Here is a 25,429-nt window from a genome sequence, read left to right as displayed (position 1 = left end):
AAATAATATTCCATTATATGTATTTTTTCAATTTTTCATTATCACATTTTCTTTATCCATTCATTCATCAATGTAGATTTAGATTATTTCCGTATCTTGGTTGTTGGGAATACTGCTATAATAAACATGGGGGTGGAGATATCCTTTGAGATAATTATTTCATTCCTTCAAATATATACCCAGAAGTGGGATTGCTGGATCATATGGTAGTTCTATTTTTAATTTTTTGAAGAACGTCCATCCTGTTTTACACAGTGGCTTTACCAATGTACATTCCCAGCAATAACACACAAGGGTTTTCTTTTCTCCTTATGCTTCCCAACATTTGTTATCTCATGTCTGAACAAAACTTTTCTAACACGTGTTTTCCCCTTAAGGCGTATTACAATCTTCTTGTGCTTGGAAATGCTAGAGAGCCCTTCAGCAATATGCACAGGGGCCATTTTAAAGAGCAAAATCACCAACAAACAGCACACATGGAAAATGTGGCACTAAAGAGATTGTGAAAAGGACACACTTGTTTACAGTGTGAGATCTGAAACAAGAAGGCAGAGCATTGCCTTTGTTTGACCTCAGCTGATGAAATGTGTGTTGGGTGACTCAAATTTTTTGCAGTAGTGAGCATGCCCATGAATGATCGTGAAACCACGATGGGTATTGATTTGGGGGTACAAAGAAATTTTAGTAAGTAGGTTGATTGGCAAATACAACATGCATGAATAATGAAGACTGACCGTATGAGCTTTAAATCTAGGGTCCTGAAGGTCCCTGAGAAATGAAGACTCACTCATAAATTACTTAAGAAAAGCAGATAATTTGACAGTCATGCTTGACTATACAATCATACTTATTTAACAAATGTTATAATAATTTCAGGTATTCATAACTTGGAAGATTCCTGTAAAGTCTTCAGCTCCAGAAGTCTCCAACTTCTGAGTAACTTTAAATGGAAGAAAATCCAAAAGATGCACAAGTCAGGTAGGGGTACCATTTACACTCTCATGTGTGGGGGAAAAGTATTCTTAAGAACATTAGTGTCAGAGTGGGAATTTCTTAGTTATTTTAGATTTCCACAAGATAATTGTTATCAACTGATGTCAATTAAAAAAAAGAAATTGAAGACAGATTTTTTCTTTCAAAATAAGAGAAAATAATTTGTAAATAAAAAATAAAACACTAATTAAAATAACAAGTGTTCAGGAAGAAACTGCACAGACAAATAATACAAGCCTAAAGTCACCGCTGAATAAAGAGACAAAGGTCACAATTTCTGATTACAGAAATTAACAAAAAGAGGCTCTGTTTGCTAATGACGAGAGAGCTTGGCATTCAATGTTAAATGTCATAACCTTTGTTTCTCTTTTTTTGTGTGCTGGTTTCAATTGGTACAGCATGTCATCTGTAAGAAATATCAATGCTTTTGAGTAAAAATAGAACTCTGAAAAATGTTTTTTCTTAAATATAAATTTGAAAACAGCCAGCCATTTAGAAAACTAAAATCAGGGTCTTCAGGCAGGACTTAACTTTATTAAAATCTGCTATACAATCTCTTGAAATGAAATGCGAGTTTTAAAATTATTTTTGATAGTTGCAAAAAAAACAATGCATCTGCTTTGAAGAAGAAAACCCCAAAGGGACATGTAAAAGAAATCAAAAGACTATTTGTCTGATCTTGGCCAAACCACGTAGGTTCATCCAAAAAGTTAGGGAGGAAATGGTAAATGCTAGTATTTACAAGTAATTGCAGAGTGCTAGAGACACTGTCCCAGTCCCTGCGATACAGGTCCCATTATTTCCACTGATAGATCAAGAAACCAAGGCACAGAGAGGTTAAATATCTTGTCATTTTGTATAACTCAGAGGTGGCCAAGAGGGGTTGGCAAGCCAGGCCATCTGATTTCAGAGCCCAAAGCACTCGATGCTGCCTCCTTGTGAGGTGAAATGCCATTTCGATGCGTAGAAGAAAAATGAATATGAAAGTATTTTTTTTAAATGATGGAGTATTACACACAAGTTAGAAAACATGTGACAGTTGTGAGCCCTGTTGAATGTGAGGTGACTTTGGAGATGTTCAGAATCCTGTAAGGACATATAATCTAGCCTTACATGTGGCATTCAAACTGAGACCTGACAGATGAATACAGACTAGCCACAAAGTGTGCATGTGTGTGAGTGTGTGTATTATTCCTGACTAAGAAAACCAGTTGCGAAAATGTCCTGGGATGGAAAGGAATCAAAGGAAGCCAGTGGGACTGGACTGCTGTTGGGGGCAGTGATGGATACAAAGTGGCAAAGTGTGCTTAAACTAAAGTGTATTTTACCTACAATTTGCTTATTTGATACAGTGAAACACTAATACGTAGGATAGAAAACTTTCTGTCGTCAAACACTATTGGTTTTCATGTTCGAGGTAGACAGGCTCAGTGACTCTGGGTGTATGAGTCTTGTTACCTTTTTATTTCTAAAACAATCACATATGGCACTTCATACACTTTATAATTATCAAGTGTTTTGGGCTCAAATCCCCAGTGAAATGAACTGGATGATTCTTAAGTCTTAAAAAAAATGGATTTAGCTCAATGAGGTGAAAGCTAACTGAGCGGACTGCTTTGACCTTTTTTCCCCCTCTATCTGTTATTCCTCAGATTGTGGTACCTATATTCCTTGGGTAAGTGGAATGATATTGGGGATACACAAAAGTTGAGGAAAAGAAATTCTATTTCTTTAACACTTAAAATGTCACATTAACTTCAGTCAGAAGGAATATCGGCTGATTGTTCATATTGACCAATCTCCAATTTATTTGTAAATGTCGATATAACAAATACACTTTATGTTCAAAGAGTAATTAGAAGATTTACTGTTTTGTTAGTGGGGAACCTTATCGCTTGAGCCCAATGGTCACCTTGTTTACCATTATTTACCACTGTCAATCCATCTACCATTGCAGGAAGAAAAGACTAGGTTTAAAGCACCAGAGCTACATGAAAATGGCTTGTCCAGGAGAGCAGAAAATAACAACGTGGGTGAAGTCTGAGAGAATTATACTGCCACATTCCTGAAAGACAAGTTCGTCACTCAACAAATCAGCAATCTTTTTACTCTTGATTACATGAACATGTATTTTCTCCTACAAATTAGTTTAATTTCCAACCACAGTTTTCCTCATCTCATGTTTATAAACATGCTTGATGTTGGGACTTTCCTGATGAGATAAAAAGAAAAATTCTGAGTGCTTTCTGTGTGTGATTTGGGTTGTTGTTCACTGATAGCTTAAAGATGTAGTAGTCTTTATGAATTTATGGTCTCAGTTGGGAATGTGGCTCAGTAGCTAAAAACAGGAATTTTGTATATAACTTTGAAATCAGTAAAATGCAACTAAGTAAAGAATCAACTGAATGGTGTAGAGCTGTGGCAGGCAGAGAATGCTGTGATGGTGAACTGCCCAGAATGAGCTCAAAGATGGTGCTAATCCAACCTTAACTGATAAATTGGTAGGAAGCAGCAAAAGTCAATGTGAAGGCATAAGGCATATGCAAATATTTATAGGATTATTTAGTGTTATTATAGAGATACAGGTATATCTTAATTTTGGTGTCTTGCTTGAGAAAATATGGAGGATGATACATAAAACCATCACTTTCAAATCACCCTAAAAATCCATCCGTGCAAATTTGAAAGGAAATGGCCAGAAGTTTTTAAAAGGAATTTCAAAAAAAGAGTAGTATTGAGTAGTAAGAAAAAAGATAAAATACAAAATTGAATAAGAAAATAAAGATATTCGAATCTTTTTTTTTTTGAAGTTATTTTATTTTGTAATTATCTTGGATGGTGAAGATTAAGAAAGAATAAAGAAATTGACAAAGTCATGAGATATAAATATGAGCAGATATGGTTTTAACAAATGATATATTTAAAATATTTAAAAGCTATGATTAAAAAGCTACTTAGGAGGTTGAATTATTTCTTTCAGGTGTAAACCTTTCACCATTTTTATTAAAAAATTATGGCACTCAGTATAAAAATAAAAATAATACTGAATACAGTAAACAGCTGAAAAAGAAACAATGTTGTCATTTTGTGTTTATCTTCCAATTCAACTTTCTGTGCTATATACACTAATAGAAAGATACATATGTAAAATTGATCCCTATTAAAATTGATCAGCAAAGAGAATAAACAAAATGACAAATTGGTTCATTGAAAAACAACAAAAATAATAATCCCTATTAAAATTGATCATGTAAAAATGTAAATTACCAACTTCAATAATGAAAAGATGCACAACATTAAGATCCTACTAAAAAATATTTTAAAAATATTTTTGTGAAATGGACAAGTTCTGAGAAAAACACAACCTATAAAAACTGACAGAAGAAATTGAAAATTATAATAGTTATATATCAAAAAAACTGATTAATTATTCTCCCACAAAGAAAACTCCAGTGCCAGAGTCTTTACTAGTACATTCTTCCAAACTTTTAGGGGAAAAAAGCACCAATCCTATACAACTATTTCATAATTAGAGAGTATTATTTTGAAAGGATATTTTTGCTCTATATACAAGTTAGGTTCTCAGTAGTTTTCTTTTTGTACTTTAAGATGGCATCTAATTGTCTCTTGGCTACCATATCTTTTTTTGAAAGTATACTAAAATTTATATTGTCGCTCCTTTGAAAGTCATGTGTCTTTTATTCTCTGGCTGCCTAAAATATGTTTTATTTCTCTTTGAATTTTAAATTTCAGCAAGTTTACTATTTTTGTCTAGGTATAGTTTTCTTTATTACACATCTTAAATATGTAGCTTTTGGAAAATTCTCAGCCCTTATCTCTTCAGATATTGTTTCTGCCTCATTTTCTTTTATGCCTTCTTCTGGAGTACCATTTACATATATGTTAAAACTTTATTTACCCTCTCAATTATTATGGTATTGTCTCTGTTTTCCATCCTTTAATCTGTCTGTGCTTTAGTCTGAGTATTTCTTTCCTTTTTTTTTTTTTTAAACTTGTCAGAGAGTGAGCACAAGCAGGGGGAGTGGCAGGCAGAAGGAGAAGCAGGCTTCCTACTGAGCATGCGGGACTTGATCCCAGGACCTTGATCCCAGGACCCTCGGATCATGACCTGAGCCAAAGGCAGACGCTTAACCGATTGAGCCACCCAGGCGTCCCTAGTCTGAATACTTCTTATTGATCTTTATGCAAGCTCTCTATAGCAAGCTTTAATCTCCCATTAAAACCATATATTGAATCTTAATTTCAATTATTTTATTTTTTAGTTCTAGGATTTGCAGTATATACACACACACACACACACACACACACACACACACATAATTTCTGTATATATATGCAAATGTATTTGCATGTATATATACATATATACTGATTGATATGCATATATCTTTTAACTCTTTGTTTTATAGATGTTCTTTGGTGGTTTTAATATCTACACATTTTGTGAATCTGTTGCTTTTTTGGGGGGGTGTAATATGGTCATACCACCTGATCTTCCAAGTAATTTTTTTACTGAGTGCTAAGTAATGTGATGAAAAATTATATAAATTATTTAAAGCTCTAGATGAGTTAATTCTTCCAGAGTCATTTATTTGGACACCAAAAGGCAGTTTCGTAGAGAAAGATAATCTTAATCCATCTTGGTATTGAGCTGATTTTAAGATGAGCCTTAGTTTTAAAAATACTTGGCTCCTATGGTGAGCCCTGTGAATTGTGTAAGACTGTTGAATCACCGACCTGTACCTCTGAAACAAATAATACATTATATGTTAAAAAAAAAAAAGAAGAAGATAGCAGGAAGGGAAAAATGAAGGGGGGGGGAATCGGAGGGGGAGACGAACCATGAGAGACTATGGACACTGAGAAACAAACTGAGGGTTCTAGAGGGGAGGGGGGTGGGGGGATGGGTTAGCCTGGTGATGGGTATTAAAGAGGGCACGTACTGAATGGAGCACTGGGTGTTGTATGCAAACAATGAATCATGGAACACTACATCAAAAACTAATGATGTAATGTATGGTGATTAACATAACATAATTAAAAAAAAAGAAAATAAAGGCAAATAGGTCACAAAAAAAAAAAGATATTTGGCTCTTTCTACTTGCCCCAAGTTGTCATTCTTTAGCACCCAAGTAGAAGTCTAAAGGGATCTCCTTCTTAAAAAGGCATGAATTTTAATTTTGGTCATTATAATCCAATTAAGCTACCTGAAGTTTTTCTCAACAACTCAAACTCTAGGTGTCTATTTATGAATCAGGAAAGGCTTTGAGGAGAAAAGTAGCACTGAATATTGGGCTCACTTCTGTACTCCCCTTCTCTCCAGGCTCTTGCTGTTTCAGGTCCTTGCTGTCTTGCTACTTCTTCAATGTTGTCAAACATATTTTTAAAACATTTCATGCGATTTTCTAGTCATTCTTGGAAGGAGGTTGGTTTTCTAGAAGCAATTTTACCATCCCAGAAACAGAGGTGGCATTTTTATTTAAACACACACAGTGTCTGTATCTATTTCTTTTTTTACTCTCATAGTACCACTTACCTTTATCTTTGAAGATTTCTTTCTTTCTCAAAGACAAAAAGAGAAATCTAAAAGCAACCAGAGTAATGGTACAGATTCTATAAAAAAAGAATGAAACTAAGAAGTTTTTGGAATAACAAAAATAGGTCAAAAGATGGTTAATTAGTGTTTCAGTTACTATGGTTTCATAACCAATTGCCATAAAACTTAGTGTCTTAAAACAACCCATTTATTGTGCTTATAGTGTCTGTGGGCCAGGAATTTGGAAAGGGCATAGAGCCAATAGCTTGTTTCTGTTCCAAGATGTCTGGAGCCTCAGCTGGGACAACAAGACAGCTGGGATTACTCCACAGCTCGGAAATAGAGTCATTTAGAGTTGTCTTCACTCATGTGTGTGTTGGCCGATTTTGGCTGTTAACTGGGACCTCACCTGAGACTATGGCCAAAGTCTGTGGTCTCTCATTGTGGCCTATATTTCCTCAGATGGCCTCAGTGGACTTACATTTCTTAAATGGTCACTCAGAACTCACAAGTAGTGTATCTTTGAAAAAGGTAGAAGTTGCATGAGCTTTTTCAATTTGTATTGGAAGTTATGCTGTCTCGTTTTTGCCAGTCTATTGGTTACAAGTGAGCCACAAAATTGCCAGATTTGGTGTGAGGAGGAGGGTAGCATAGATCCCATTTCTTAACATGAGAGAGGCAAGGTCATATTGTAGAAAAACTTTTAAGATGTGAGATATTTTTGTGTCAAGCTTTGGAAGATATTGTCTGCCACAAGTAATAATTCTAAAGAGTGAAAACATAACCAATGCAATGTAAAAAATTGAAAAGAACCTAATTCTTAAAAGCCACTCTAAAGACTTTTATTCAAACAGAACCTGAGAGTTGACCATGAGCAGACCCATTGAAGGGTCTTCTATAAAATATACTTCAGGAAATTGAATTCAATATGAAGTGAACTGCAAGAAGCAATTATAAGCAAAGAAAGTTGTAAATATCTGAGAAAACCTAAAGAGCACAGAATGTAACAGGCAATGATAATTATAGCAAACAATGGGGAAGGGCAAAAACAATGTGGAACCAGAATATTGGACAGCAATACATTGGGGGAAAGAGGTTGATTGGAGTTAAAATGTTTTCATTATTACCCATAAGGAAGGAAGGGATATAGATTGTCTCTGAATCAAACATGTTAAAGAAGCAAAGGAAAAACACAACATATAAAGAGCATAATATTGTATGGTAGAAAAATGCAAATATTACCATTTATAGCAAATGCAGAGGGATTGAATTCCCTGACTAAAATATAAAATATAAATACAAAATAAAATTTATTAGTGACATTAGTTGAATGGTAATTATATACAAAGATTAAAAACAAAGGAAAGGTTGGAAAAGATATACCACGTAAATACTAACCAAAAGAAAATATTTAGGTATTTTAGTTATTTTATTATTAGAAAAAAGTTGAGGGTCACCTGGGTGGTGCAGTCAGTTAAGTGACTGAATCTTGGTTTCGGCTCAGGTCATGATCTCAGGGTCGTAAGACTGAGCCCCTCATCAGGCTCCACACTCTTTGCCAAGTTTACTTGAGATTCTCTCTCCCTCTCTCTCAGCCCCTCCTGCTCATGCTCTCTCTCTCCCTCATTCTCATATAAATAAATAAATCTTTTTAAAAAGTTGATAAGAATGTTAACAGGAATAATTCATCACGAGAGTAAAGCAATACATTTTGAACCTTCCTTAATGACATAACTTCAAGATACATTAAAGGAGAAATTGACAGAAGTGAAAGGAAAACCAAAAATTTACAATCGTAGAGGGACGATTTGCACATCTTTTTTTAAGAGGGAGAGGAGCGGATGGATTGATGAATCAAGATATCCAAAAATAAGTGAAAACATAAAGAATATAACAAGTTTGTTACAATGTTGATTTATGGGCAACAGTATGGATATTAAAAAAGTGTTGAGTGAAAAATGCTAGCTGCAAAAGGGTATGAACAGTATGATTTGAAATACTTTTGAGAATAAAAGAGTGCTATTAATTCTATGTTAGAACAGTAAGTGCAACCAGACTCTCTTGAGCAAACTAAGATGTAAGTTCTCATTAAATATTATACTATTGTTGGAAAATTTTAAGTGCACAAAACAGCGCTCTAGAAACATATTTCATGCATATGTCAAAAAAGCATAACAATATTCTGGGAGTGAGGAAGAAGAGAGGGATGAGGGAATTGGAATTTATTATCTATGATAGGCAGAATAATGTCTCCCTACCCTCCTGGATTACACGGGAAATGGGAATTCAGATTGCAGATGGAATTAAGGTTGCTAGGCAGCTGACTTTATGATAGGGAGATTATGTTGGATCCTGGATGCACCCTTGAAGGAGAGTCCTTAAAAGAGGCAAAGGGAGGTGGAAGAGGATGTCAGGGTGATGTGAGAAGGACTAGACCCATCGTTGCTATCTGAAGATGGGAGGAGACTATGAGCTAAGGATGCAGGCAGCCTGTAGAAATTGGAAAAGGAAAGAAAATGAATTCCTTCCTAAGTACCTCCAAAGGAAGTCAGCCCTGCCAGCACTTTGATTTTTTTTCCCAGTAAGACCCATGTCAGATTTCTAATCTCCAGAATAATAAATAATAAATTTACACTGTTTCAGCCACTATGTTTGTGGGACTTTATTATTATAGTAGTAAACACTAATTAATGTTTTATCTCATTAAATAAGGTGGAAGTATAAAACCTGTGAGGTGGGTACATGAGTCTCTTTACTTTATATATATTTAAACAGTCCACAATTTAAAATTTAATAAAAATATACAATATACTTATATATTTTGTGTACATATAATCTGAATATGATTGATATTATTTTTTACTTAGTCTTCATATAGTGTGAAGTCAAAGAAATAGCAGTTAGCAAGAAAAAATATATGTGTATATATTGTAATCAAGACATATGTAAAATCGATACATTAATTTTCTGACAAATCTCTAAAGTTGGAAGAGTGTTTGTATGTGCTGGAGGTTTGGGGAAGTACTTTTTGAATACATGGCCAAACAGCTTAAAATTCCTCTTTCCTAGTCACTGTCCTCAACAGCAGCTCCTTCCTAACACCCCTCCTCACATACCCTTAACCCTCAACCAGGAAGTTTTCCTTTCACCCATCCTACCTGGGTTGTTGTCCTCAGTCCTTCTCCCCTTTCTTTCTATCTCAATTATTTTTTCTCTTCGTGATTTCTGTTCCTAATTTCCCAGTGTTCCTGTTATGCATCTTAAAATTCCATACTTCGCTGGAATTCTACTTAGGTTGGAAAAAAGATAAACTGAGAAGATGATGTCATCCTTCTCTAGTGGGTGTTTTACTTTGCTAGGGCTGCAGCAATAAAGTGCCACAAACCCGGTGCCTTCAACAACAGAAATCTATTGTCTCACAGTGCTAGAGGCTGGAAATCTGAGGTCATGGTGTCAGCAGGGATGGTTCCTTCTGAGGGTGATGAGGGAGAATCTATTCCATGAATCTTGCCTAGCTTCTGGTGGTTTGCTGGCAATCTTCGCCATTCCTTGGCTTGTAGAAACATCACTCCATTCCCTTCCTTCATCTCTACCTGGTGTTCTCCTTGTGTGTGTGTGTGTGTGTGTGCGCGCGCCCAGATGTCTCCTTTTTATAAAGAGAGTAGGTATATTGGACTAGGGGGCCCAACTTACTCCAGGATGACCTCATCTTAACAAATTACATCTGTAAATACTCTGTGTTCAAATTAGGTCAACTTCTGAGGTACTGGAGGTTAGGAACTCAACATACAAATTTTCTAGGGAGACACAATGAACTTATAACAGTGAATGAGAAATGAAGAAGTCTATGGAAACTCATTTTTTTAATCAATTTTGTTCAAAAAGATATATTCTCCCTGCATAATGTTCTGGAAGGATAACCCAAAAGAATCTTTCCAATGGCTTCTCATAGAACAAGAAGGAATAGAGTAAAAGGGGGGGTTTAAATTTTAGTCTATAATGTCTGTTTGAAAGTTCTAGAGTAATGAACATATAGTCATGCATTACTTTTTGAATTTAAGGTTTTAGAGAGATTATGTAGCAGGTATTTTCCAAGGGTAAATACTTATCAAAAATATATTTTAAAAGATTTTATTGTACATGATTAAATATTTACAAAGAAAATAAAACTGAATGTTGAACAATAATAGTGGGTATAGAGGATAAGGATAAGGCTTAGGGAAAAAGGGTTCCTTGGAGTAGGGTCCCTGTCATTATCTGTCAGCAACTGAAGGTCTTGGAACCATTGTGTGGATGTTGGGGAGGAGAGAACTCGTTTCTCTAAGGTCTTAGTGCACTTGGTCAAAATTTATAAATATTTGTTCTTATCAAAATGATCCAGAGGGTTGAAGGTGTGGGACATACGAAGAATCAAGAAGCAGTCAGACACAAACAGCAAATAATTCTAACTGGATTGATAAATTAACTGGATGTGTCATGGATTTGTTAATTCTAGAAAGGTGAACTGCAGTTTCTCTCTCCCAGCCAGCAAAATATGCTTTTAAAGGAAAACTTTTGATTACAGTTCATTCTTTCACTAATTAAAAGACGTCAGCACCTCACCTAATCCCCGCTTTGTAGGAATATTCTTGGATAAATCTTGTTGTATTCTTCCCTGGGTCCGAGTTGTATTTCTAAGCTCTTGAACTTCGGCATGCAGGTGGTAATCAAGACACTGGGCTCTGCTTCTGAATACTGTAAGACAAGGCTAGCCTCCTTCTAGGAACTTTGTTCTTGACTCCAACCACTCTGAATAAAGCCTATTTCATCATGTGTGTGGTTTGCAAACATTTAATCAGCCAACAATATTTTATTTTTAATTTTTTCCTAATTGCTGCTGACAAGCATCTTCCAATTCTTTTGCCACAATAAAATTTATGCAAATAGTGAAGATCTTTACCACATTGCAATCTTCTGGGTAATATTTTTAAATGTTAGCACTAAATACTAGCAGCTTATAATCATTTGTGTTCTTGAGCTAGTTTTATTTTCTCTACCATGATTATTATCTTTTTCCACATCAGCAGTATTTCTCTTCTTCATTATTTTCAGTATAAACAATGCTTTTTAGATGTTTATTACCTTTTAATGTGATTAATTTATCTTCATAGATAATACATGCCATAATTCATATTTAAAACTAACAAAATGGAACTTAATGAAAGAAAAGTCTCCTGCCCACTCCGTACACCAGTTGAGCTATTTAATCTCACCTTACAGGCAAACCGTATTGCCAATTACTTATGTATCCTTTCAGAGATATTACATATAAGCATTTTTATGTATATACATTTAACTTTAAGCAATGGTATACCTTACATACTGCCACAAAATCTAGCTTTTCTCTTCTGACAGTGTATCTCCCTGGGTTGGGGATTCCATAGCAGTCCAAACATAGGTGCTTTTTAAAATTCTGTAGGGCTTTCACCGTCTTGACCTACCCTCATTTATTAAATGGTCCTATATTAATAGGCATTTGGGTTGTTTTCAATCTTTTGCTATTACAGAACAATGCTGCAGTAAATATCTTTGTACATAAATTTCTGAAAAATTGTTGAAATACAGTGGCAGGATAAATTCTTGAAGATAGAATTTCTCACTAGAAGATTGGGCACATTTGTAATACATAATAGATATAGATAGATAGATAGATGATAGATAGATAGATGATAGATAGATGATAGATAGATAGATAGTTAGATAGATAGATAAGATAGATATTGCCAAATTTACTCCATAGTGATTGAGGACATCACTTTTTAAAGAAAAATATTTTCCTTTAGGAACCAAAGAATGCTCAAGAATGTCAGTATATCTCAATGACAAAAATGGGACTACCATATAAAGTGAGTATATATTGTAACCAACATAGTTTACTTCCAGAATCCTACTGTGGGTGAATTGGGGAGGAAGAGGCAGAAGGTTCCTTGTGGTATTTTGGTTTAGAGATTTTTTTGAGGGGTCATTTAAAAATCAAATCAAAATAAAGTTTGTAACCAATGTGAGTTTGGTTTGGTTTAAAAGAATCTAATTTATATAGAGGAGAAAGGAAAAACGAGTTTGTGGTTAGGGTTTTTCCGTAGTAGCTTGCTCATATATAGTTATGACTTACAAGACATACAGACCATCATACAGTCTGACTCACGCAGCCATTTGAACTTTAAGTCTAAAAGAAGGATATATTCATTTTATCCACTTTCTAATATGAAAAAGAAGACATATTCTATCTTGTGTTTGGAAATTTGGTATTTTCAGGCTTTATGCCTCATCTGCTTTCCTTGCCTAACTTTCCAGAAAAAAAATGCTCATATATTCCTTAATATTTTCTTAATACCCCAAATGTATTAGAACATATTTAAATACTCACTGGAGTGGAAACACTCCTTGATGAATATTTTATGCATTAAATGAATATCTTAAACTCTGATTGCCTACAGCACAATATGGGTATTAACTATATATTTATTTTAAATGGAAGAATTCCTTAAGAAAAAAATGTGAAATTCTAATAAGGAGATTCTGTAAAAATTAACAGTCATTTTCCATCTCATAAACAATGTTTTTGAAGTACTTTAAGAATTTTTTTTTCCCCTTAAGCTGCTCCCAGGGCTCTGGCCCATCCAGTATATTTTTGTCATTTTCCAGCTTTCAATCAACCTCAAAATACTTCAACATTCTCTTTGTATATCTTCGGAAAACAACCAATTCCCATGTGTATACAGAGAACTTACTAAGTCTAAATTCCAGAAAGACACCATCAGACCCATAGGACCAAGTCATAAGGGCTAATAAATTCTTATTTGTTCCTTATGCCATGAAATAGCCCAAATTACTAATTGGAAAAGAACACACACACATGTACACAAAAGCACTGTTCTTAAGCAACAATATTTTTTCTTCTTTGTCAAACAACTGGTGAATTAAACATTGCATATAGTTCAATCTCCCTTTTGATTAGCTTTGATTGTTATAACAAGTCTTACATCTAACTTACATTCAGATTTTCAAAGTTTTAATACATGTAAACATGTATAAATACAACATATGCAATGTATATGTGCACAATAAAGACACTTTATATGTCTTTTGTAACACATTATACATTTTCTTTCTTTACACCAATAGGGAAAATAGAAGAGTAGAAATTCTCCTGTCCTTTATTTGACTGATGGTGATGTATGAGGTGACCTGCCCAAAGTCAAACACTGAATCCTCACAATCACCATATATATATACAGCACCTGTAGAATGGGTCAATAGCACTGAGTTTATAATACTGAGTAGGATAGGTCAGTAAATACTGATGTGATATAAGGGTTATGTTCTTCTTTTTCTTTGGAAAGAGATACTGTCCCAGCACCATTTGTTGAAAAGGCTATCTTTTCCCCCATTGAATTGTGCTTGCTCTTTTATTAAAAATCAATTGACCATACATGTGTAGAATATTTCTGGATTTTTAATTCCCTTCCATTGCTCTACATCTAATTCTCTGGCAAAACCACATTGTGTTGGTTATTATAGCTCTAGAATAAGTCTTCGCGTCAGGTGATGTATATCTTCCGAATTTGTTCTGCTTTGTCAAAATTGTTTTGGCTATTCGAGGTCTTCTGCATTTTCACATAAAACCCTTAGAATCAACTTATAAATTTCAACAAAAACACTCCTGGACTTTGTAGTTGGATTCTGATGAATCTATAAATCAATTTGGGAACACTTGATGCTTTAAAATTTTGAGTCTTCCAATCTGTGAGCATGGAATATCTCTTGATTTAGTTAGGTCTTCTTTAATTTCTCTCAGCGATGTTTTATTATTTTCAGGGTAGAGATTTCCCATGTATTTTATTAAATTGATCCATAATTATTTCATATTTTTGATGCTTTTATAAATGGTATTGTTATTTTAAAACATTAATTTCCAAATTCTCATTACTAGTATATAGAAATAGCATTAATTTTGTACATCGAATTTTTTTTAAGATTTTATTTATTTACTTGACAGAGAGAGACTCAGTGAGAGAGGGAACGCAAGCAGGGGGAATGGGAGAGGGAGAAGCAGGCTTCTCGCGGAGCAGGGAGCCCGATGTGGGGCTCGATTCCAGGACCCTGGGATCATGACCTGAGCCGAAGGCAGACGCTCAACGACTGAGCCCCCCAGGCGTCCCTGTACATTGAATTTTTAATTATAACTTCACTAAACATAATTTTTTTTGCTAGCACTGCGTAGATGGCCACTCATCTGCCTGTGCCCAGAATCAATCCTGCCCACAGAAAATAAGAGCAATACTAAAGCGGAAGTGACAGCCCTGCTTTGGTGGTTTCTAGAAGTTGTTCCAGCTCCACTATTAATGTTTTTGACTTTTGGAAAAATTTGATCTGCTTCCCCCTTTGATTAGACACGGAGGCCTTGGGATTCATCTTGGCATACTCTGCACAGGTCTATTATCTAAGTCTTTCCTGACCAAGCCCCAGTGGGCCTCATCTGTGACTAGAACTGTGCTCTTTTTCATACAAATCTCAACTTACAAGGCAAGGAACAATGAACCACAAGCAGTGGCAAGCTCTGAGACAGTAAAACAAATGTTTTTGTATACACAAAATAAATGTACTGCACGTCTTTATAGTTAGAAACACCCCTGGGATGTAATAGGGTCGTTTTGGAAGAAGAAGGGCATCTTTAGATATAACAGACAGCAATTTATAACATTTCTGCTCATCACCATTGCAAAAAAATGTGTTTATATACATATATGTATATGCATGTACATCCGTTAATAAAATCTATATGATGAAATTTTGGACATGAAATATCTAGAAGTGGCACGAAGGCTGTGGACTGTGGGAAAGAGTGAGTGTTTTAAGTGTGTATATGTTACATTTTGATCCCCAAAGATTTAAAGTTTGTTTTTAACCACAGTGAAACCAAGAGGTAATAGCCATGCATTTGGGTTTTCCTTGTAGCCCAACAATACACCCAGCTGGGGTTGTTTCTGCATCCCAGGGGCTGAGCAGCCTTGCACATTTTCACGGGGTTCAGAGTCCATGTAAATACAGGCTGTGTCAACAGGCGGCTCAGCCCGAGTGGCATTTGCGGCCTGGTGGCCTCAGAAGGTCAGTGTTTAGCCAAACTCTCTAATTTTAGCTTTCCAAGACTCAAGCCCCCAATTTTGTAATCTTTCATAACTTTTTCCTGAAATTTCTGCCCCAAGGAAGCAAAGAGAGCTTTCTACTTCCTTCTCAGGTTTCAAAGCGTGTTATTAGTGGGATCCACAAATCCCTGAAGGCTCCGTGGAGGCCACGTGCTGCCATTTCAGGGGACTCCTGCTGGAATTCTTCTGGGGGAGTTTACTGTTTCTGAGAAGAGACTTGGTTTTAATTTGTAAACCTGTTGCATATTGGGGTCCATTTCCCAAGATATACTTGGCCATCATATTTTCTGGGTTATTTGAGTGTTTTTGGATAGAAATCTGTCTTAAGTCTTCTTCATTTCCTTTGGGATAAAGTTGCTAAGTGATCGCAACCTCCTGCAGTCAAAGGAGCTTCTAATTATAATTGGTATTGGATACACCTGATTCACAGAAATGCTCAATCAGTATTGGCTGAACTGAATTACATTAGGAAATAGAAGCAAATATTACCGGGGGAGATTTTGTCCCTGTATAATCTTGGTTAAGATTCTTTACCACTTTGGATCATTTTTTTTATCTTGTAAGTGACATGGGAGTTTCAAACAGTCTCTAAAATTCCTTTCATTTTTAAAATTCCACTTTATTATGCATTGGTAAATTGCAAAATTTAGTTGAAAATATATAGATTTTATTTACATAAATGTAAACATTGTGATGCTTCTTAAATTTTGACTAATTGTTAGACTTCACTTATGCTTAATGAATATAGCCTGTGATTTTATGTTTGTGTCTTTTTTCCTACACGATGCAAAAATTAGTGGTTAAAAATGAAGATTCTATTACAACCATTTGTTTAGTCTGCATTTCCCAGCTAGCTTGTTATACGTTTTGCTATTTGGGAATTGACTAGTTGCACTAAGGACACATGTATGAAGCCCTATACAAAGACGTTTAAAAGAGGAGAATTCGAATAAACTGTGATTACATAAAATGCCGTATTTCATCGGAAAAATAACTACTAAAATGAAAAGATAAAGCTAAAATGTTTGCCCCTTCTAAGAAGGCACAACTGGCTGGGTGTGTTTATCTTAACTTGTCTAAACCAGTATAGTATTTTAAAAATCTTTAAGACCACTCCTATTCTGTTTGTGAAGTTGTTTTCTTGGTGGAAAGCCATTTCCCCACTTAATTATATTTTTAAATTTGTCTGCGGTAGTGTTTTCCAGAGCATGTTTAATATTTGGGGCATAATAAATGTGGGATAATAAATGTTTAAAATTTTTTAATGAGTCTATAGTGAAATAAGTTTGGAAAACACTGAATTAAATAAAATTGAACAGATTATGGCAGGACTGCTCTGAAGCCTTAATACACTAATGTACATTATAAATATCCAAAGAGAGTAAACAGCAAGTGGAAATTTCCTGACTTACTTTACTATGGGCCTCTTTGGGGAGAGAAATATACCCTGTGAAAAATGCTACTTAGAAGATGATAAAAATGTTTTGATCTACAGAATTTTAAGTGCTTCGGAAATCTTCTCACTACTTAAAAACACATTATCTTTTCCATCTACAACATACATATATCTGTGCAGTATACACTGTCTAATAGGCTTCTTGGTATCAGTGAAAACTGAGATCTATTTCTCTTTTGATAGAAATGAACTTTTCAGATAAATAATCTTCAGTATGTTGAAAATAGCTAGTTATGTACCTGTATAAAAATTCTTCCTTTATGCTCTCTCACAATCATGTCATGAAGTTCATTCCAGCTGTTAGATCTATGATTTTGATGTTTAAATAATTTCTGTCTAATAAATGATGTAAAACCAGTTCTAGTCTCCTTTTAAAGTTTGCTTTGACTGTAATCTTGACATGTTTCTATAAGTGTGATTTTGCACATCTGAACACTGACATATTTCATTTTACAGTATTCAGATCTTTCGTCCAAACCTAAGTTGAACTGAAAGATTTATAAGTTACTTCCTTTATTAATAGTCTTTCCAGAAAATTGTTATGTTTTTCTTTTTTTCTTTTTTTTCTGCCTCTTTAAGGTTCCCTTTCAAAGTTTGATGTATATAGTGCCAGACACCCAGGTCGACCTAAGACTCGTACATGATCATGGGTTCATAACCTAAGACTCATATGAATTACCTAAGGAGTTTGTTAAAAATTTAAAGTTCTGGGGCCTTTCCCTAAGACATTTTGATTTATTTCATCTTGGGTGTTATATACTCCCAGACTGATTCTAATGTACTACCAGGCTTGAAGAACACTGTATTATACTTGACATGATAAATATTTTAAATGATGCTAAGCCAGTAATCCAGTGGAATGTGTTACATGGAGTGAAGGTTAGATGTGGAATTTTAAATTGTTATAAGATCATTTGTATTATCTCATCGGAAGTTGTAACCTCTAGAATTAATTGTTGGAATATCTGTATCTGTTAATCAGAATCTCTCTTATCTAAGAACTTTTAACAGTCTCATGACTATAGAAGGATAGAAATTTTGTCTGGTTGAGAATGACAAGTCACCATTACAAGAGATTCATCTTAACTAGATATTGACATATAAAAATGCAAATAATGGGGTGCCTAGGTGGCTCAGTTGGTTGAGCATCTGACTCTTGGTTTTGGCTCAGGTCATGATCTCAGGGTTGTGAGATCAAGCCCCACGTGAGGCTCTTCGTTCAGCGGGGAGTCTGCTTGAGGTTTTCTCCCTCTCCTTCTCCTTATGCACCTCCCCCTGCTCGCGCTCCTGTGTGTGCTCTCTAAAAATAAATAAATAAACCTTTAAAAAAATGCTGGGACACCTGGGTGGCTCAGTCAGTTAGGCATCTGCCTTTGGCTCGGCTCATAATCCCAGGGTCCTGGGATTGAGGCCCATGCCTGGCTCCCTGCTCATCAGGGAGTCAGGAAGTCTGCTTCTCCCTCTTCCTCTGACCCTCCCCCCACTCATGTGTGCTCTATCTCTCTCTCTCTCAAATAAATAAATAAAATCTTTAAAAACATACACATAATACTCTTTAAGCATATTCCCTGTTATAGGAAACCAGGAACTAAACTTCTCAGGAAAGAAAACTTCTTTTATTCACAGACCAGATTAGGACAACCTTTTTTTCATTTTCTGTAACCATTCTGTGTCTCAATATCTTGTCGATAAATTAAGACTAATAATAATACCAAACTCATGTTACTTAAATGAGTCAATATGTAATATTTAGAACAGTATTTGGTGCTTGGTAAAAATTCATAAAAATTACTATTATTATTTTACGTCATTCCAGTGATCTCCTTGTCTCTAGTCAAAAAGTAAGCCCAAATAAGATGGCAGAAGGTATTAATTTGCTCCTAATTTCATTCAAACTCCAATTAGCAGAAATGCAGATACTATAAGCTTAACAACATCAAAATTTTGTCTTGGATACATGTAAACTATATTTGCACATATTGCTGATTTGTCTTTTTTTCACATTTGTAAGGAGGTAAGATTTTAGGTTTTCAGGTCTGTATTTACCTATGCTATATTTTACATTGCACAGCTCAAGCTGTTATATATATTTATTCCAAATATTTACTTCACTATTGGCTAAGACAGACATAGGCACTATTATTTCTGATCTCAGATTAGTCACGAGAATTCTAGAATGGTGTTAGATATGGGTTTTGCTTGAATCTTGACATTGCATGGAGTTAATGAATGTGATTCTAGGATAATTTGAAAATGCTTAATTAGCTATACTATTCTGTTCTATAAATTCATTCTAAATTTTCATTCAAAAGTTGAAGAAATATCCTATTATCATCCAGATTTCTAGCTACGTGGTACCTTGCCTTACTAAGCTGCAGTCTATAGAGTATAGGATCTTACTCATTGAAATCTGCCTTGTAGAGAGTCTTGTCTTAAGAAACATATCTCAACTTATGTGTTCTTTTCTCCTTTAAAATGTGCTCAGAATTAATTAAGTATTAACATTAGATGATAATTTACTCAAAATTAGAACTATATATTCAGACAGAACTATGCTGTTTTGCTCTTCCTTTTTTTTTTTTTATAAAGACATTTCTATATGCAAGTTAATGGACTAACTTCATTCATTTGGAATGCTGAGGTTGAATACATTTTTAGTCATTTTACCTAATAAGGTGAACCATTCATATTGGGTCATTAGAAACTTGGAGAATGATCCCAGAAGAGGTTCACAGTGTCAGAGTAACTCTCAAACCACAAGAAAAGGCTTGTAATCATCAAAAATATGCTACAAATCTAAGATGAAATGTGATAAGGATATGTTTATCACTCCATAAGAAAAATATGTAAGTAACACAGACTTCTGAAATTGCAGTGTTTCATCAGAACTATCAGCTGCCAAGGACTACATAAACAGTTTCGGTGAGAGGGTTATGACTTAATTGCTCCTATGGTCAACTAATCATGGGTGTACCCTTATATATTCAATTACCTTTTGGGGATGAAGGTGAAATTTGAACACATTTTAAGTATAAGCTCTGAATTTAGCTTTTCCTCAGTAAAAAGGCTCATTGTCAGTGCTGTCTGTCTTTGATAATTTCTAGGGCAAACCATGTTCCAACCATTATTTTATTCCAAAATTTATTTTGTGTCTGAGGTACAGATTTCAACAAATTATATCTTCCAACTAGATAATCTTATACTGATGATGAAGTTCTATTGCAAGTTCTCATGACAAGATGTATGAGATAGCTTCGGTATTCTTCCACATATATTATCAGGATTTTCAAATAACACTTATAATTTAATATTTTAAAACATCAGAGGCCTATTTGTTAAATGACGAATGGAATGTTATTTCTTCAAATAGGAGAACTTAAGGGATGAAAGCATATGAAATAATATCTAGAAATAAAATATTAGAAATAATTATTTTCAATAGATTGGTTAATTGTGAGATTTCATTCACAAGCAGACACATACACACACAAACACACATATACATACCAATGCTGAGGATTTATAGGTACAGTAAATTATGCAAAGTGGACATCTTTGATCTTGGTAAGGTAGGAAGCAGCTTACCTTTGAGTAGAAGTAGAGATAGTATGTCCCTATCCCCTTTCAAAGTCCATTCTCAAGGTCTTTCATGCAAGTCCACATCTCTCTGCCTGCCCATGCCTTTTTGATCAATGGATGTATGGAGATTATTCCAATTAAGGCGGGAACAGATTGATATTGTGATGGGAGTCTAATCAATAAAGTATCATCAAAGACCATTTTTGTTTTGACAAGGTAGAAAATTCCCATTTTATTTATAATTTTGATATAAATGAGATTCCTGAATTCTTTAGTCAATTTTTTTGTGCCAAAGATTTTGAAAGTGAGATTGTCCTATTAAACTCGGGATTTCACTTTGTATTTATGGAATGAAAGATTCATATGATAAATGATGCCCTCTAGATCCACTTTGATGTTGGTAGGATGTTTTTATCCATTTACTGAGTCTTAAGCAAGTTATCTTCAGACAACTATTCAAGTATGCAAATAAGACTTCAATCTCTTTTTTTTGAAGGCACCTTCTTTCTCAGTTTAATCCTCTTGTCTAATTGACCAGAAGCATGGGTTAACAATAGTCCATTGACAACATGAGACTACACTGATAAAACTGCTTGACCAACTTCTGCAACTGTTCTTTCAATTTGTTCACATACGCTATTTGAAAATTTGAGTTAAATCGCCCCCTTTTATATTTTTTTTTTTTAAAGATTTTTATTTATTTATTTATTTGACAGAGAGAAACAGTGAGAGAGGGAACACAAGCAAGAGAGAGTGGGAGAGGGAGAAGCAGACTTCCCACTGAGCAGGGAGCCTGATGCAGGGCCTCGATCCCAGGACCCTGGGATCATGACCTGAGCCGAAGGCAGACGCTTAACGACTGAGCCACCCAGGCACCCCGCCCCCTTTTATATGTTTTTAATGACAGCTTTACTGAGTTAAAATTCACACAACCTAAAATTCACCTATTTGAAGTGTACAATTCAAAATAATAAAATACCTAGGAATAAACTTAGCTGAAAAGATGAAAAACCTGCCTTTGAAAACTATAAAACACTGATGAAAGAAATTGAAGCTGACACAAACAAATGGAAAGATATTTCACGCTCATGGATTGAAAGAACCAGTATTGTTAAAATGTCCATATTACTCAATCTACAGACTTAATGCAATCTCTATCAAAGTACCAACAGCATTTCTCCCAGAACTAGAATAAGTAATACTAAGATTTGTACAGAACAACAACAGACCCTGAATAGCTAAAGCCAGCTTGAAAAAGAAGAATGAAGCTAGAAGTATTATAATACCAGATTTCAAGATATACTACAAAGTCATAGTAATCAAAACAGTATGATACTGGTACAAAAATAGACTCATAGATCAATGGAACAGAATAGACAACGCAGAAATAAACCTACACTTACATAGTCAACTAATCTATAACAAAGGAGGCAAGAATATATGATGGGAAAAAGATAGTCTCTTCAACAAATGGTGCTGGGAAACCTGGACAGCTACATGCAAAAGAATGAAACTGGACCACTTCCTTATACCATACACAAAAATAAACTCAAAATAGATTAAAGACCTAAATGTGAGACCTGACACCATAAAACTCCTAGAATAAAACATTAACAGTGATTTCTTTGTCAGTGACTGTACAAACATCTTTCTAGATATGTCTTCTTGGCCAAGGGAAAAAAAAGCAAAATTAAACTATTGGGATGACACCAAACTAAAAAGCTTTTGAAAAGTGGAGGAAGCCATCAACAAAACAAAACGACAAGCTCCTTAGTGGGAGAAGATATTTATAAATGACATATCCAATAAGGGGTTAATATCCAAAATATTAACCAAAACTCAACACCAAAAAAAAAAAAAAAAAAGACATATTTCCAAAGAGGACATATAGATGGCCAACAGACACATGAAAGGGCTAAACATCATTAATCATCAGGGAAATGCAAATCAAAACTACAATGAGATATTACCTTACACCTGTCACAAAGGCTAAAATAAAAAACACAAGAAACAAATGTTGGTGAGGATGTGGAGAAAAAGGAACTCTCATACGCTGTTGGTAAGAATGCAAATTGGTACAACCCTTGTGGAAAATAGTTTGAAGATTCCTCAAAATATTAAAATTAGAATTACCATATGATCCAGTAATTCCATTACTGGGTATTTACCTGAAGAACACAAAAAAACAAAACAAAACAAAACCCTAATTCAAAAAGATACATGGACTGCTATGTTTACTACAGCGTTATTTACAATAGCGAAGATATGGAAGCAACCCAAGTATCCCTCCACAGATGAATGGATAAAAAGTGGCATATATATAGTGGAATGAATACTACTCAGCCATAAAAAAGAATGAGATCTTGCATTTGCAACAACATGGGTGGACTTAGAGAGTATAATGCTAAGGAAAATAAGTCAGATAAAGAAAGACAAATACCATATGATTTCACTCATATGGATAATTTAAGAAACAAAATAAATGAACAAAGGAAAAAAGAGACAAACCAAAAAACAGACTCTTAAATACAGAGAACAAACTGGTGGTTTCATAGGGGAGGTTTGTGGGTGGAGGAAGGATGAAATAAAGGGGATTAAGAGTACACAAACACACACACACACAATAAAATAAAGTGTACAATTTAAAAAAAATTTAATATATTCACAGAGTTGTGCAACTATAACCCAAATCAATTATGGAACAAATCCATCATCCAACAAAGAATCCTGTACCCATTAGCAGTTACTCTTTATTTCCTTCCATCCCACTCTTTCCATCCCTGATCCTAGGCAACCACTACTTTCTGTTTCTATGTATTTGCCTATTCTGGACATTTCATATAAATTGAATCGTACAATAAGTGGTTCTTTGTAACTGGCTTCTTTCATCTAGCATAATGTTTTGAAGGTTCATTCATGTTTTGGCATGTATAAGTAGTTTTTTTTTTAATTCCTGAATAATATTCCATTATATGGATATACCACATTTTGTCCATTCATGAATTGATGGACATTTGGGTTGTTTCTACTTTTTGGTTATTACGAATAACATTGTTATCAACATTTGTATACAAGTTTTTGTGTGAGCATATTTTCTTGGATATATACCCAGGAGTGGAATTGCTGGGCCATATGGCAACTCTATACTTAACATTTTGAGGAATAGCCAGACTATTTTCCAAAGCTGCATCATTTTGCATTCTTACCAGCAATATATAAGGATTCCAATTTTTCTACATCCTGGCTAACAATTGTTATTATCTGTCTTTTTGGTTATAGCCATTCTGATGGATATGAAGTACTATCTCATTGTGCTTTTGATTTGCATTTCCATAATGATGATGTTTATCATCCTTTCATTTGTTCATTGGCCATTTGTGATCTTCTTTGGATGAATGCTTGCTCATAATCCATTGTCATTTTTTAATAGGGTTATTTCTTTTATTATTGTTGAGTTATGGGAGTTCTTTATATAGTCTACATATGAGCCCCTTATCAGATATATGATTTACAATTTTTTTTTTTTCCATTCTGCATGTTGTCATTAGCCTGAGTCCTGGAATAGGAAGACACATGGAGCAGAGTGATGATAGTCCACCCATGGCCATTGATGCCTAAACCACTAAATCCATCCCTATGACAATTTTGGTAGGTAAACTAATCAGTATGTTTTACAACTGTTTTTGAGATGAAAGGACCCTAAATAAAGGATAGAAGCTAAAAATAGAAGATTGAGACCTCTAAGTCAAACTATAAGTATCAAGTTTATGTAAAAGAAAAACATAAGACTTAAAAGATTTTATGTTTGTATTTGCCATGAAATCACAAATATGACCAACTTTAAATTGTGAATTTGGTAGTTTTTTCTTCTGAGAAAACTTATTATCTCTTTAGAGTCCCCTGTTTTCATATATGTAATGTCCTACTTTCTAGCCATTGCTAAAAACCAAGACTCTTACTGCCTTGAAATCTACCACTCTCAGGTCATTTCTTGCCCATATTACTATTTCTTCGTCAAAACTATTTGGATATATGTCACATTCACTCAGAAAATCACTTTTTTCTTTCTAATGGGGCTAAAAGCTTAACATAGATATGTAATTTATGCTGCTAGATTAATGGGAAAGGACTAGATTCTTGAACCTTCATTCTCTATCAAATAATTCATATTCTAAATTATGCTGCATGGTTGGCCATGATTTGCCTGTGTGCAGAATCAATCCCGGATAAAAAAGGTAAGAACAGTACTAAACAAATGTAATATAAAAGAGATAATTCAGATTTTGCAACTACAATAATTTCCCGATCATTGATCAATCAACAAATAAACATTTGATAGTGTAAGGAACTGCACTTAGTGATTTTGGAGACGCAAAGGTACTTTGGAACCAAATCCCATTTATAGGAAGATTTCACCTGATTGCAAGCATGTAGGCAGTGCCCGTTTTGGCTACGCTGACTCTGTAGCCACACCAGTCAGAACACGACTCTATGGGCTTATGTAGGTGCACCATGGTACAGTGTGGACATGTTTGAAATCACTGTATTTTTCAATCTATATACTATGGAATAGTTCTCTGGGGTAATTATGAAAGACTTTTGATAGCCCAATTATGAGTAGGACAAGCAACAGAAGTGGCATAAGGAAGAAATCTCATT

The sequence above is a fragment of the Phoca vitulina genome, unplaced genomic scaffold (genome assembly GCF_004348235.1).
Source record: "Phoca vitulina isolate PV1807 unplaced genomic scaffold, GSC_HSeal_1.0 scaffold11, whole genome shotgun sequence".
Taxonomy (NCBI): Eukaryota; Metazoa; Chordata; class Mammalia; order Carnivora; family Phocidae; genus Phoca; species Phoca vitulina.
The sequence above is the reverse complement of the archived record's forward strand: the minus strand, read 5'-3'. Positions refer to the sequence as shown.